Source organism: Elaeis guineensis, chromosome 6, assembly GCF_000442705.2.
Source record: "Elaeis guineensis isolate ETL-2024a chromosome 6, EG11, whole genome shotgun sequence".
Classification (NCBI taxonomy): Eukaryota; Viridiplantae; Streptophyta; class Magnoliopsida; order Arecales; family Arecaceae; genus Elaeis; species Elaeis guineensis.
The window spans coordinates 131,073,465-131,087,384 of NC_025998.2; the positions used below are offsets into that span (position 1 = coordinate 131,073,465).

General features: G+C 34.6%; 1 pseudogene; it reads left to right on the forward strand.

The window, feature by feature from the left end:
• Positions 1-209: 209 nt before the first annotated feature.
• On the forward strand, positions 210-2,858 carry LOC140850875 (protein neprosin-like; annotated as a pseudogene).
• Positions 2,859-13,920: the final 11,062 nt, after the last annotated feature.

A 13,920-nucleotide genomic window follows, 5' to 3' on the forward strand; every position in this document is an offset into this window, starting at 1 on the left:
AGAAAAGGAAAATATTAATGTAATATTAATTTGATGATTAGATATTCCTAAATATTCATATCTTTTCCAACAAATGGTAACATATAAAATACTCTTCATTAATGTAAGATATACTTTGACATATAAATGGCAATGAGAGAGAAAAAATTTTGTTTTATATATTGGATGATACATTCATTTTATTAAAAAGGGGTTGAAAGAAGGGCACCATGAAGGTATATGTTAGCATGAGCTATGGTGTGGTGGCATTATTATTTGTGATGATCTCCTTATGGTGCATCAAAGCTATGGCACAGGACACGATGCAACAATTAAAGGTTCAACAGCTCCTAAAGCGATTGAATAAGCATGCCGTCAAGAGCATAAAGGTTTGCTATCCAATAACAATTTCATTTATCTTTGTTTTGGATTTTGCTTGGGTTTTTGGGGTAAAAAAAAAAATTGTTAATTTTGAGAGAGTTTTCAATAAATTTTCTGAATTATTTTTAAATAGAAATCTATTTTACAAAGTTATTTTTTTATTTATTTAAAAAAGAACCTTAATTTGGTTTTCAATTTCTTAGATTATTTGATTTAATATTAATCTTTTAAAAGGAATTATTTTGTACAATGCTTGCAAAAATCAAGAAATGGTAGCTAAGAAAAATCTGGGTCATTCTATGAACAAGAAATGATAAACAAAATATTTTATATATAATATTTTTGGAAGAACGGTAGCAAGAAAACATTTTTGTACGATGCTTGTTGTTATCTATTATTTACTCTCAGTATTGCTATCTAATTTATAGAGTTAATTATTCCATTGTACTTATTTGGGCATTTAAAATTCTTAACCTGTGCTCTTTTTTTAATTTATTAGCATTTTATTCTGGCACTTTTTAAAAATAAAAATGTTACTCTTTTCGTTCATTCAGTACAATCATGTAGTTTCTACAATATTCTTCCTCCTTTATCGTGCTTATTTTTGGTTACTGTAATGCTTCTTAATTTGTGATTTCATTTGTTGTAATATTTGTTTTTCTTTTGGAAAGAGCCCGGACGGAGATATCATAGACTGTGTCCGTATCTCTGATCAGCCAGCCTTTGATCATCCTTTACTGAAAAACCACACTGTCCAGGTGCGCTCTCTTTCCCGCTCACTTCCTCTTTCTTCTCGAATCCTTCCCCTATGTTTACACCTGGCGGTCTCTTTTTGTACTTTGTCTTCACTTTGTGCAAAATCTTCAGATGAGGCCAAGTATCCTCCCATCAGGCCTATATGATAAAAATGAGGTAGCATCAAAGATAGAAAGTAGCTCCATACCTCAGCTTTGGCATCAAAATGGGAGGTGCCCCGAGGACACCATCCCTATTAGGAGGACAAAGAAAGAAGATGTGCTGAGAGCCAACTCCGTCGAAAGACATGGGAAGAAGAGTCCAGGGACAATCCCAAATCCCACTCCTTCATATTCGCCAGCGTCTGCCGATGGACATGAGGTATATAGTTTTGAAAATATATGAAAAGGAGTAGCTTAGAAACAAAGCATCTCTTTCTTTTCCACTTCTTTCCCATGCTCCTTCGCCTTTCTCATTTGTGTTTGTTGGTGGGTCTTCTTGAGTAGCATGCGGTTGGTTATGTACAAGGAGGTTTCTACTATGGAGCAAAGGCAACCATGAATGTGGAACCCGAAGTTGCAACAGCAAAATGACTTCAGTCTGTCTCAACTTTGGGTTATTGGAGGTCCTGATGAACTTTTAGATGCTATCGAAGCTGGCTGGCATGTATGTTATTGTTTCAGTTTCGAATAAATAGGAAGTAATTTTAATTACATAAAATTCTGAAAGTCCTCTCTTCATGCATTAAATAACTTCTACTGGTTACTCTTTGTTGTGGAAAAAAATCAGGTTTATCCAGGTCTGTATGGAGATAATAAAACAAGACTATTTATTTACTGGACTGTAAGTTAATATCGCTTCATTTTTCTCTGGTCCCCCACGTGTTGTTTCTATTAGCTTCTTTTTTCCTCAACGTCTCCTTCCATGTCTTCCATGAGTTTTTTTTTAAGTACATTTATCTTGTCAAATAAAAGGGATCATTGGATTGTTCATCATCTTGAGTTTTTCTGTTCTTTTCTAGTCAATTGTATGAAAGAGATGGATGATGGGGCACGGACATTGTTCATTTAGATAGATGACGTACATGGAAAATATTATGAAAATTGGGTGGCTTCTAATATTTTGCTATGAAAATTTCAGCAAGATGGTTATCGATCAACAGGCTGCTACAACCTAAAATGCTCTGGGTTCATTCAAGTCAACAAGGATTTTGCATTGGGTGCCACCATCAACCCTATTTCTAGCTACGGTGGAAGCCAATATGAAATCACTTTATGTGTCTGGAAGGTAAAACTTCGGTGTGGCAAAACTACAATAGTCATATTTAATTACTATATCACTTTTCATCTATAAATAATAAAAGTTTTCTTTTTTTTTTTCTTTTTTTTTTTGAGTAGGATCCGAAAACTGGGAATTGGTGGATCCAGTATGGGAATCTGTCTCCACTTGGCTATTGGCCTTCGTCCTTATTCCCTTATTTGACATATGGTGGCTCCCGAGTAGAATGGGGAGGGGAGATTGTGAACTTCAATTTAGATGGTCAGCACACCTACACGGAGATGGGCAGTGGCCATTTCCCAGGAGAAGGTTTTGGCAAGGCGAGCTACTTCAAGAACATTCAAATAGTTGATAACTCGAACCATCTTCAAGCTCCTCAAGGGATTGCCACCATCATTACGAGACCCAACTACTATAATGTGCAGAATTACAGCAATGGTTTCTTCTACTATGGGGGTCCTAGTGGAAATCCAAATTGTCCATAGAAGCCCTCAACTTTTTGGCTTGTTGGGAAAAAAAAAAATCTATGAGAAAATATTTGAGAAAAATTAACTGTGAACCATCAATGCACAATGAAAATAAATAGTTTTTCTTTCTGGTATACTCAAGTAGATTTCTACCAAAAAAAAAAACTCAAATAGATTGTCAAATAATCAAGCAGTAACATCCAAGCCACACAACAAATAATCAATATGAAAGTGAATTTAATAGCCCACAAGTAAGTGATATATAAAGAATTTTAATGCGGGAGCATTTCAATATGGAGGATGAAAAACGCTGGACCTATTCAGCAAAATTTCCACTATTGTGAATATAATGAGATTACACAATGTATTTCTACAGAAGTCAGAGATCACCACATATCAATGTCATCACCTCTGGGTGGAATTTCAAGAAAACAACAACAATACCTCGCCAAATGAGTGTGCTATATCCAAGTAAGCGAGAGGAGAAATTAGTGATCCAAACAATTGTAGTTGAAGAACAAACAACCAAGATTCACCACCTAAAATTTGAGTTAAATCAAAGCTAAAATTACCATTTAGTCTTCTGATAAAGTTGGAGGATCATCAAATTCAATATGGACCACTTTTATCTCCAGAGATAAGACTGTATAGGTTTAGAAGCAAGAAATGCCACATTGGAAAGTCAAATTATGTGCCAAAGATTTTAGAGCATGACTTCGTTGTACACTACCTAATTAAGATATCATTTTTTTTTAAAAAAAGGGCAACTTTTGGAAATATGTGATCAGACTAAATTAAATTTCATCGACCAAGATATATTTTCTATAGAATTTTACTTTTTTTATATATATTTCTACTAGCCATATCTATTTTAAAAAAATTGAGTTCTACTTGAACTAGAAAAGGAACTGTACCTAAATTGTGTAAGAGGTACAAATACCATTTGTATATCTTTGTATATTATAAATCAATAAAAGGAAAGGAAACCTTGACCTTGTTTTTGCAAAATTCGCTAATTTCTTAAATCTTATTGAGAGATTTGATTTGAGCAAATTGAAAGAGTTATTTTCTTATCCCTAATTGGATTAGTCAAGGGCCTTCTCAAGGAGGCTCCTCCTCCCTTTTTCTTTCTTCTTGTCTTTGTGGTGCATAACAGAAAGGGGTTAAAACCCTTCTTTAATGATGGTGAGGGTGCTATGTTACCCTCACTTCTCCCTTTTTCTCTAAGTGTGCGTCCATCCCATTATATGATTCAGGACCCATCCAACAAAATTAACTTGCCTTCCAAACTCATGTATACGTATGTAGAGGGTTTCACCAAGCCCACTATCTGTCCACACAACTCATGCTTTTCCCTAAGTAATGATTTTGTCATCGTATCTGACTCATTCTTATCGGTATGAATTTTCTTATGATCATATAACAATTTCATCTCCAAAGCATCTTGAATTCAATATTACTATACTTCTAGAATAAAAAGTTGGATTCTTGCTTAAATAGTCATGCCTTAACTATCATAAAAAGCAGTCTATTTCTCTTACTTTTAGCTTAATTCTTGCAGGAAATTTTTCATGCACAATATTTCTTCACAAGCTTCAATCACTGCAATACATTTAGTATCAATAATAGATAAAGCAATGTGCTTTTATAATTTTGACTTCAATGACACCTCCCTCTACAAAAGAAATCGAGTACATTAATGTGGATTTCTTAGAATCAATATCACTAGTGCATATCAGCATCCATGAAACCTATCTAACATAGGTTTACCATCACCAAAACACAAATATACCTTGGATGTACATCTGAGATATATAAGAATCAATTTCATAGCTATCCAATATTCTAGACTAGGATTAAAGAGGAACTGACGGAGAACACCAATCGCATGGGTAGATTCTACTCTTTTTTCAGACCATGGATGCATATGGCACTTTCTTTTTATCTTTTTTATCTTTAGGCTCTATTCCTGTAGGAAGCTTTTCATCGATAATGTTTCTTTACAGGCTTTCTTCACTGTAATACATTTAGCCTTAGTAGCAGATGAAGCAAAACACTTTTGTAATTTGATTACCATGGTAGTTCTCCCCTAGCAAAAAAGAGGTCAAGTATCCTAAAGTGGGCTTCTTAGAATCAATATCATTAGCCACGCATGTCAACATCCATTTACCCATCTGACTTAGGTTTATCATCACAAAAACACAAACAAACCCTGGAAGTGCCTCTGAGATACTTGAGAATAAATTTCACCACTGACTAGTACATGTTGTTTGTCAGGATTCAAGAGGAATTAACAGAAAATAGCAACTGGATTAGTGATTCTCGGCCTTGTGCAATTTAATTATGATGAATGTGGATGAATCTCATCAGGCATGTGGATGAATCTCTCATTTTTTGATGCATGTGTTTGGTGAGCACTAGATACATCTGGAACCTATATATTATAAAAAATTAAAAGATATAAAATTAATTATAAATAATAACTAATTAATGTACAATATAAATCTAACTAAATAAATAAATCATACCTGCCCACTACTGGATGGCACCGAACGAGGAGTACCTACTGAGCTATGGGCAAAACATCCACTTGCCATCTGAGCATACATCTGATGGAGCTGTACCTCCAAATAGAAAATTTTGTCATCAAACTCAGTCCGAAACTCATCCCCAATCCTCTTAATGGTCTCCTCTGATGGTGCTTGAAAAGATTGCTCATGCAAATATTGTCTTGTCATGCTCGAACTCTAAGCATGCATTCGTCCATATCCATCTTCTCCCATCACCTCTACAAAGATATGATCTTTTAGTTCTGGTGTGCGCTCATCCTCAGGTACCTCGTCAAGTTATCATTTCATCTCCTTCTATAATAAAAAAATATAATATTAATATTAATACATACTATATATAAAGAGAATTTAAATTATACACTTATAATACACTCTTATACATCCGCATCAATGACACCCTACTTTAAAGTATGTGTTATAATAAACACGCTTAGTCAATCTGTTTCTAATCCCTCTGCTTCTATCTATTAACATAAATAATCCAGATATATATAAAAATTTACACTAGAGTTATATTTAATATAAACTTATAATATTCTAAATATACATTTACTCTAATAACAGAAGATGAAGTTCTCTCTATCTTATGCAAGCCTCCCAACATCTTCTGGTTATTTTTGTTTCATGCACACTGTGCCTATAAAAGTTACTAATGTCATTAAAAATATAATATATTTTCATTATATGAAAAGAAACTAATCATAAAAAAACAAGTATCTGGACATCTTCTTGTCCCCAATAACGAATAAGTACCTCCAACTAATCAGCTTTCACATGCAAAGAAAGTCTAGAGATAAGATTTTCTTCCCTCTGGTGCTCATCATAGTAATGATGCTTGATATAAGATTTTCAATTTCTCCATATCTCACCAACCAACTTTAAACAGTTTTCTCTATATTCACTAAAGGTATCTGTGTTATCCTATAAAATTAAAATTTAACAAAGTTAGTAATCATATAAAATGTATGAACATAAAAGATAAGAGTTATTTCATATACAGATTTCTTCTTATGTTTAACAATACATATTTAATGTAATTTTCTTGAATGCTACTACATTAAAAACATAACCATTGAAAAAAATTATGCTGCTACATTAAAAACATGGGCAACCAGTAATTTGGAATTCCTTCGATTTCGTATCTCTTTTCAAATATAATCTAAAATTAAATACATAATTATAAAATAAAACTTATAAATATATTTCACCTGCACCTCTTTTCAAATGTGATCTAGAATATGTTGAGGCATTTCTATCTAAGATGCATATGTCAATGGGATATATATCTCTTTTTTCACTATTACTTCTAATTGACTCTTGAACTTACTTGCATTAGACTTACAAGGTTGCATATGAGCATCAAATATCAAAGAAAACTTCTGACCCGTACCCCAAAACTCAATATCGTGAGCCGTACCTCGACCTCTTCATCTAAAAGTTGACTGACTCAAATAACCTAATTAGTATCCAAATACAATAATAAGAAAGATAGTACAATGATTTTAACTTTACATAAATAGAATATGTGATTTTACCTGCAATGTTTGATGACTGTGGCTGAGATAATGTGATCTCTGATTGCTGTCTAGATGGCTAAGTATTATATGCTGAAAGCGATTGTTACTGTGACTCATTATGATGGGACTGATATGATGAATAAGTCTGTAATTTATCCAATATGGATACACCACGTGTCCTCTTTGGAGGCATCCTATATGTAAAACATAAAAAATAAGCATCATCTTCATCTTAACTAACAAATGAACAATATTAACTAACAAAAAGTAAATATAAAAAGTAAACATAAAAAGTAAATATAAAAAGTAGACATAAAAATAGAAGAGAGATACAGAAGTTGACTAACAAATAAATAATAATAACTTACATCAAATTTTCATAATTAACAACGGTCATTCGTCTTCATCTATCTCAATATCATCATCGATGGATCTCATATTATCTACAGTTGTTCCATCTACATCTTTCCTCACCCAATGAACATCATCATCACGAATATATATTATCTCATCTAAATGTTGCTCGCTAAAAAGCTCTGCTTGAGGTACTGTTTTAACATTATTTGAACCATCCTTTGAGTATATGTCAAACAAATCTCTAACCGTCATCTTGAGAACAACACTTCATCTTGATTTTATAGGATCTGAAATATAGCATACTTGTTTTGCTTGACTTGTTAGAATAAATAGTTTATTTAAAACATCATTGTCATTATATAAAAGATGACTAAAATTGACAAGTGTCATCTTAAACTCATCTATCTTCTTTCCCTTGATATCATCAATCCAATCACACTTAAATAGTACAAATTGCATATCATTGGTATATCGAATCTTGATCATATCTGTCAATCTTCCGTAATAAGTTATATCTCCAACACTTGTATGTGCCTTGATAATAGTACTATGGTTTTGAGCTGTTCTCTTGTTATCCTTATCAAGTTTGCAAAATATCAGAAGTTATTGATAATATATCCACCATAACGTCGTACAAATTGGTTTGGACCTCTAGCAAAATGCTGAGTTTCATCTGAGTACTAAATTTCAGATGTTCTTGCCTATATTAAATTTAATACATAAACTTTTAAATTATATAAAAATTAAATGATAAATAAATTTTTTTAATTTGAGTTGTTAGAAAAAATTAAATATGATTACTTACATGTTCCCTCAACTATGTGTGAAAAGTTGATACATGGACCTTTTCAATTTGATCATCTGATGAACAAGGTATTTGTATTCTTAAATACTCAATGTACTTTCTATAAATACTATAAACAATGTCTTGAATAAGTATAAATTTGTTAGTATATCTTACAAGTTGATCATGAAACTTACATCCGAATGAGAGTTATGGCATCAATATTTTGTAGCACATAATGGTGAGCTTGCTCTTATGTAACTTCATCAATATATATATTGACTCCCTTTCCAAGAGGACAACCCAAATTATTTCCACCATCATTATTCCGAATCAATTGATTTGACCTAGTTTCAACATCCTGTAAATATCTTGAACATATGCATAGTGGATGCTCTTAAATATATATCTCACCAGCTTGCAGATCCTTGCTAGCATCAGGATGATACTAAAGAAAGTCAAAATAAAAAAAAAAACATCATAAGTCACAGCCCATTCCATGGTTGACATTTATGAACATATTCAAAAATTGATAACTTGCTGTTAAATGCAGTTTTGTTATGACAAAACAAGAAGTAAACCACAAAGCGTACTGATTGTTGGGAAAAAACCGCAATCACAAACAATAATGCTGCAAATTTGTAGCAAGGCAAGATACTTTAAAAACATTCAAATAGTTGATCAGTTCAATAATCTTCGAGCTCCTCCTCTAGGACCTGCCACTTTTAGTATAAAATCCACCTGCTATCATGTGCACTATGCTGAAAATTACTTCTACTAGTATGGGGATCATGGTAGAAATCCCACTTGTCCATCGAAGGTTTGGCTTGTTGGGAGAAAGAATATTTGTGAAAAGATACCAGTGAACAATCAATGACAATGAAAATAAATATTTGTTTTATAGTCCTCCCCCTCACCACCTTGTACATTACCAGCTTCAATAATAATGCGAATTTCACTGCCATCAATGACATCATGTTCCCCATTTCCTCCTTGTCACGCCCCAAACCCAACACCTGGGTTGGTCACATAATACGGCCACACAATCCCCAGAGTAGTGCCCTAGAGATCATATAAGGTCTAAAATAAATATAAACTTAAATATTTTAAATAATCAGATAAATATCAAACATATCAACCGAGTCACATCTCCAAATCAAATAGTAAACTTTGTTCAAATACAATCATTCAAATGTTCATTGGTATTAGAAAATTTAAACTAGCTAAATTACTAAAAGCTTCAGTACTTGTCTTCTCTCGCCCAACCCATTCGAATTAAGCATCTTGTGGGTCTGAAAAAAAACAACAAGGGAGTATGAGCTTCTTCAGCTTGATAAGAATCACTGTACATGTACGTCAGACTAATGGATAAAGTGAAAAATATATTAACACCAAAACAATTTTATGAAGACTCGTATATATATATATATATAATAACTCAAATACTGGCATAAACATGCATTTAATAAATAATAGATCATCATATACCATCATGTGAGGTCTTTATTCTACATTAATTTACAAAAATCTTAACATCTGATTCATCTTTCCACAACTTCAGTTTGATAATCTTTTATCCTTTTTGGCTTTGGACTAACCTCAACCATGCCTGAGTCTCCCCTCGATCAAATTTTCACTCATAAGCCTTTCAAGGTTGTTCCAGATATGAGCTCCTGGCCGGCTGTCCCACGTATTAAAGCCTGTGGGGGGCTGTCTCAAGTATAAACTCCTGACGGACTATTCCAGGTGTGAGCTCCTGACTGACTGATCCACATATAAGCCCATGGAGGCTGTCCCAAGCATAAGCTCCTAGCAGACTGTCCCATGCATAAGCTCCTGACAGGCTATTCCATATGACGAGGCTAATCCAAACCATATTTTTTTTCATAAAATTATAATATGTTGACTTTATTAATGAATTTCAATTTACAGTGTAATCAAAATAAATATATCATACCCATATAATCATGTTATGTGCATTTAAATTGGTGACTTTTATTGGCACGATCATCCAAACTATTTACCGACGGGGCAACTTTTTGGCAAGCGAGTGGAGCCACCCTACCATGGAATAATTTTACGGGTTCATGTTTCTCGTAAATCGATCTTAGAGATTCTATCAAATTCTTAAATTTATCCGTGACAAAGCCGTCCAAACTGATCAAATAAATGTGGAAAGTGTGCTGGCAAATCTGAAAAGTTCGAATTTTTTTTTAAAATTTTTATCAGATCCGTAAACCAATTCATGACAGAGATGTCTAAATTGACCGGGTAATCATGATAAATATGCAGTAAATGTAAAAGGTTTGAAAAATCTCGATGATTTTATCAGTGGAAAATTTGAAAAATCTTTTAAATTTTACTTTCCATCTGTAAATCCTTCTTATTTCATCAGAATCAAGATATTGCATCCAGTTACTCCTCTGTGCCCTTCTTTCCACTTTGGGATATGTAAGAGTCACGTGATATCGAGCTATTGAGACTTCATCAGAGAGAACCTCATTCAGGAAAGATAAGTGGACTTAAAAAGCAATTTTCTTCAAGTAATATCAGAAGAAATTTATGAAGCTTCGGCTATTTAAAAAAAAAAATCATCTTCAGCATTGTTGTTACAGTTGGTGGAGGATGTCAAACGCTAACTCTAATCTAGAAACTGTAAGCAGTGTAGGAAAAAAATTTCAAGAAACTTTCTCATCACGTAAGTTGATGGATCATATATTTCACGTTCGCAATGCATGCATAATGCTAGTGTTCCCAACCACTAAGCCCGCGCGTGACCAGAAACGGAAGGCGTTCTTCTTTCCCTCCGAAGACTCTGGCAAGGATCGGAGTCCTAGGGCCGCCGGACTTTTGCAAAATCTTAGAGCTGGACTCTTCTATAAGAAGACCTCCCTGTTGTATTATTTTAAACTTATCATTAAATGACTTTGAAAAACTAAAAGACCTCTTGGAAAACTAAAGGATCTCTTGAAAATCTGAAAGGCCTCCTTGTAAAAAGGAATAGGCTTCTTGATAGATGAAGAGTTAAATACATAGAATTCTGTAAATGCTTCTTAGTATTCCATGCATGAATTAAATGCTATGGAATATAAAAAGGCATCTAGGCATCTATAAATAGGAAGGTGATTTATCCATTGTGGTGTGTAAAGAAAGTATTCTTCTTGTCATCTTTCCACCATAAGAAAAGAGTGTTTATTATTTTTATATTTGAGATTCTTCAATTCTATCATTTGGTATCAAAGTCTTGTCTTGTTGAGAAGACTGATCCTAAGAGAAATGGCTAGTGATGGTGTGCAAATGCAAATCCAAAGCTTACTAAGGAGAACTTTGGGAATTGGTGTATCCAGATGAAGTCATTGTTTGGCTCACAAGATCTATGGGAGATCGTTAATGATGGCTACACCGAGCCTACACCAGATCAAGAGAGAGGGTACAATCAAAATCAAAAGGAGGCTTTGAGGGTTACAAGGAGGAGATCCATGCCTTAGAGAAAAATAATACATGGGAGTTAACTACACTTCCAAAAGGACAAAAGGCGATAGACGTTAAGTAGGTGTACAAAGTGAAGTACACTGCTAATGGAGAAGTAGAAAGATACAAAGCTCATCTTGTTGCCAAAGGCTACAAGCAAAAGAAGGGATTCGACTATGATGAAGTCTTTGCACCAGTTGCTCGACTTGACACCGTGAAGCTTATCTTCTCACTTGCATCTCATCACAAGTGGAAGATGTACCATATGGATGTGAAGTCAGCATTTCTCAATGGCTACCTTGAAGAAGAAATTTATATTGAGCAACCGGAGGGTTATATCCTTAAAGGCATGGAAGATAAAGTGTATAAGTTACAAAAAGCTTTGTATGGGTTGAAGCAAGCACCCCGAGCATGGAATACACGGATCGATCATTATCTCCAAGGATACGGCTTTGTCAAGTGCCCCTATGAATATGCCACCTATGTGAAGAAAAAAGGAGATGATATTTTGATAATATGTTTATATGTAGATGACCTTCTTGTGACAGGTAGTAGCAAAGAAATGATTTATGAATTCAAAGCAGCTATGGGCAAGGAGTTCGAAATGACGGGTGGAGACTTGATGTCCTATTTTCTTGGCATCGAGGTAAAGCACAGAGAAGATGGCATCTTCATTTCTCAAGGGAGATATGCAAGAAACATTCTAAAAAAATTCAAAATGGAGAGTTGTAAGAAAGTAAACACCCCGGTGGCTTATGGAGAAAAACTTAATAAAGAAGGAGAAGGTAAGGAGGTGAACTCGACTCTCTTCAAAAGTCTTGTTGGAAGTCTTCGCTATCTCACTATAAGTCGGCCCGATATTGTTTATAGAGTTGGTTTGATTAGTAGATATATGGAGCATCCAAAGGAGTCACATTGGATGGCGGCAAAGAGGATTCTTAGATATCTTAAAGGAACTCTTGATCATGGTATGTTTTATGCTCATTCCAATGATGCAAGTTTAATTGATTTTTCTGATAGTGATTGGGGTGGAGATCTTGATGAACGGAAGAGCACTTCCGGTTATGTTTTTTATTTTGGTGCTAATGCTTTCTCTTGGAGCTAAAAGAAGCAATCTATTGTGGCACTATCTACATGTGAGGCGGAGTATGTTGCAGCGGCATCATGTGTATGTGAGGCTATATGGTTGCGCAATTTGCTAGAAGAATTGGGTCATCCACAAAAAGAGCCTATAAAGATCAATGTTGATAACAAATCTGCTATTGAGCTAGCCAAGAATCCAGTCCAACATGGAAGAAGCAAACATATCGACACTAGATTCCATTTTCTTCGTGATCAAGTCAAAAAAGGAATTGTGGAGGTTGTGTATTGCAAATCAAAGGAACAAGTTGCTGATATATTCACAAAATCACTCAAAAGTGAAGACTATCAAAGGCTGAGGAAGATGTTTGGAGTCATAGCACCAAGATGAACAAGTTTAAGGGGAGAATTATTGGATTATTTTAAACTTATCATTAAATGACTTTGGAAAACTAAAAGACCTCTTGGAAAACTAAAGGGTCTCTTGGAAATCTGAAAGGCCTCCTTGTAAAAAGGAATAGGCTTCTTGATAGATGAAGAGTTAAATACATAGAATTTTGTAAATGCTTCTTAGTATTCCATGCATGAATTAAATGCTATAGAATATAAAATGGCATCTAGGCATCTATAAATAGGAAGGTGATTTATCCATTGTGGTGTGTGAAGAAAGTATTCTTCTTGTCATCTTTCCACCATAAGAAAAGAGAGTTTATTATTTTTATATTTGAGATTCTTCAATTCTATCACTCCCCACCCCTCCATGACTCTCCACCGCCAAAAACAATCCTTATTTCCCTCTCGTTTTCTTGTAGGAGTTCAACGCCTCCCCGCCGGAACTCTGGGATACCACGCTCGGGTAGCCAAGGTAAAGCTTGGCCTTATTCTCATTGCTCTCCTTACCATTATTTTCGGCGTCGATTTTGCTGGAAATCAAGTTGAAAGCCACCTCCCCTGTTTTTCCTATCGCTTTTCCCACTTTTCCGACGATCACCGCGGCTTTTATTCTTTGTGGATCCCTCGGCCGAGTTCCCCATGGTCACCTGATGACCAAAGAGTGGAGTGATTCCCTATTTTTGGCCATTTTTATCGTTGTTTTTGCCAGCCGGTCGCCGATGCCGGGTGCCATCAGTCGCTGGGCACCGCTGCCTGTCACTGACCCTCCGGCATTGCTCACCATGACCACAGCTGCGGTCCACCTTTCTTCCCCTATTTTGCCTACCAATGAAGGGAAAAACAAAAAAAAATCCTAATAGGCCACGTACTCATCTGACTGAATCTATCATCGGTTAAATATGCATGTT